Below are 3,097 nucleotides of genomic sequence, written 5' to 3' on the forward strand. Positions count from 1 at the left end.
TGAACACATCAACAGCAGTGCAATTCCAACACCATATATGTATCTCCAACTCACATACACGTCTCTAGTCCTCCTCAGAACAACACTTCCTCATTGTCACTAGACGACAGCGAGGTGCTTTCAGGGGTGCTCCAAACATTCCAACAATGTCTTTGTTATGTGTGTGTATATGTGGTCTAAATAAACAGAAAGACTAATGAAAAAAGTAAGTAGATATTCTTCTCACTCACAAATGTAACTCTTACTGTGGAAGTACAGTTTGCTTTTCATGGAGCATAATAAACCTATTTAGAACCTTCTAAATATGTTTTTTTTTTAACATTATTAGAGCCCTCTAGACGAGAAAATTTACAAGAGGAAAGCAGAAATGAAAAAAAAAATTACGAGAATAAAGTGAAAATGTTAAGGGCCCTGTCACACCTGTCGTAATACGTCTCATACCTTGAGACAGAACTGTCTTCTTGGCGAGGGGAGATGGAGAGGAGGAGAGGCTGTCGTGTTTGCATTTGCAGGTAAGTTTGCAGTTTGACCAGTAGAGGGCACTGTGACACTGGGAATGGAACCAACTTGTTTTGAATTTCTATCAACTTTATTAATGCCTAGCGAGTCACAAATGCCGCCAACACCAGGGGTCTCAGACTCGCGCCCCCGTTTTAATATGAAAGATTAATATTCGTGTGGCCCGCAAGTTTGATATGAAAGACACTTGTCGCGTGCGGAGCTGAACGAACCAATCACAGTGAGGTATATCGCTCTCTGGTCGCTCTCGGCCCTCGAGAGCGATATACCTCACCGTGATTGGTTCGTTCAGCAAACTTGCGGGCCACACAAATATTAATCTTTCATATTAAGACGGGGCCCACGAGTCTGAGACCCCTGGTGTAGGCTGCATACGCTACCACTCATGGATTTGTGACTCGCTAGGCATTAATAAAGTTGATAGAAATTCAAAACAAGTGGGTTCCATTCCCAGTGTCACAGTGCCCTCTACTGGTCAAACTGTAAACTTACCTGCAAATGCAAACACGACAGCCTCTCCTCCTCTCCATCTCCCCTCGCCAAGAAGAGAGTTCTGTCTCAAGGTATGTTGACGTATTACGACTTGTACGTAACTTACAAATAACGTGTGTGAACGGGCCTCAACAATCGCATAACTTATTGCCCGCGGATGCGGGACGTATGACTCATACGTTGACATAAGTCGAAAAGTTTTATGCAGGCACAAAATTTTTGGACGACTTAGATGTACTACGACGTATGCCGGCGTGCTTCCGCGTGCTGTTAACATATACAAAACTTACCCATAACTTATTGGACGTACGCCAGCGTATTCGCCAAATTTTTCATACGTTGGCGTAAGCTGGCTAAATCGTCAAGGTGTAACAGGGCCTTAAGAGAAAAAAGTTGTACTATAGCGAGAAAAAAAATTGCAATTTTACGAGAATAAAGTCAAAATATTAAGAGGAAAAAGTTGTATTCTAAAGACAACATTTTTTTATGAGAATAAAGTTGCAATTTTTGGAAAATTAGGTAATGGAAAAAGTTACAATGTTACGAGAATAAACTTGTAATATGAGGAAAAATAATATCATTTTGGTAACATAGAGTTGAACTATTATTTTTTTTAAATTTATAATATGAGAAACAAACAAAAAGTTGTAATTTTTGGTAAATTAGGTTGTGGAGTAGTTAAAGTTATAATATTATGGGAATAAAGTCATAAAATTACAAAAATAAAATTTACAGTACAAAGAGCATTTAGGTAATATTTGGAAAATGTAAAAAAACAACAGCAAAAATGAGAAAAAAAAGAGCAAAGACCGAAGATCATACTATTAATATGCTTTTCACCTATATCACAAAGTTCAGATGCAGTTTTTTCTTGAAATATATACTGCTCCAAAAAAATAATGAGAACAGTTCATCACAATGTCAATCACACTTCTGTGAAATCAAACTGTCCACTTAAAAAGCAACACAGATTGTCAATCTGTGTCACATGACACCCCCAATAATAATAATAATAATAATAATAATAATAATAATAATAAGGGCCGCACGGTGGTCTAGTGGTTAGCACGTTGGCCAATACAGGAACAGCCTGGAGATCGGGAAGACCGGGAAGGTTCGATTCTCCCCTGGGCATTTCTGTGTGGAGTTTGCATGTTCTCCCCGTGTGCGCGTGGGTTTTCTCCGGGCACTCCGGCTTCCTCCCACATTCCCAAAAACGTGCAGGTGAGGTTAATTGGCGACTCTAAATTGTCCATAGGTATGACTGTGAGTGTGAATGGTTGTTTGTCTATATGTGCCCTACCATTGGCTGGTGACCAGTCCAGGGTGTACCCCGCCTGTCGCCCGAAGTCAGCTGGGATAGGCTCCAGCATGCCCCCACGACCCTAATGAGGATGAAGCGGTATAGAAAATGGATGGATGGATAATCATAATAATAATAATAAAAATGATGTGGATGTGTTATTTTAGTGTTCCGTTTATTTTTTGAGCAGTATGTACAACTTATACAGCATATCTACACGTGTTGCTTTACAAAATACTAAAGGCCTTTGGATCCTTTCATTGTTCACTATGTGGCCCACAGTGGAAAAATTTTGGACACCCCTGACTTACCCCTTCCACATCTTTTTCCAGCAAGCCAGGGTTGAAGAGGTTAAAACAGTGTAATGAGTGCAGCACATCTGTTCCAAGTTATCTGACAAGTCTCATGTGGGAGTCAGACGTGTACTTCCACACAAGTCTGACTAGTACGGCTCTTGTGTTGCCATCATGTGAAAGACATCCCAAAGGTTTCTTCCACAGCATGTGAACCGGTCCACTTGGAACCAAGCCCATGTGCTGCCATGGTTACATGGCATGAAGGCATTTGTTCTTTCACTCTCCACATGCTTCTTGACGAGGTGGGGGTTAGTTTTACATGCAAATAGTTGCGCTTCCTAGATAAGGAATGATTCAGAATCTGTGGGGTTTGCATGTTTTGGTCAAAAAAAAAAAAGTGGAATTTCATCAGGCATCCAGGAGGTATGCGGGAGGGATTAGATCTGGAACAGAGGGGGCGGAGCCTCTGAACAGAACAACAGTTCAT

Source organism: Dunckerocampus dactyliophorus, chromosome 2 (assembly GCF_027744805.1).
Source record: "Dunckerocampus dactyliophorus isolate RoL2022-P2 chromosome 2, RoL_Ddac_1.1, whole genome shotgun sequence".
NCBI classification, from domain to species: Eukaryota; Metazoa; Chordata; class Actinopteri; order Syngnathiformes; family Syngnathidae; genus Dunckerocampus; species Dunckerocampus dactyliophorus.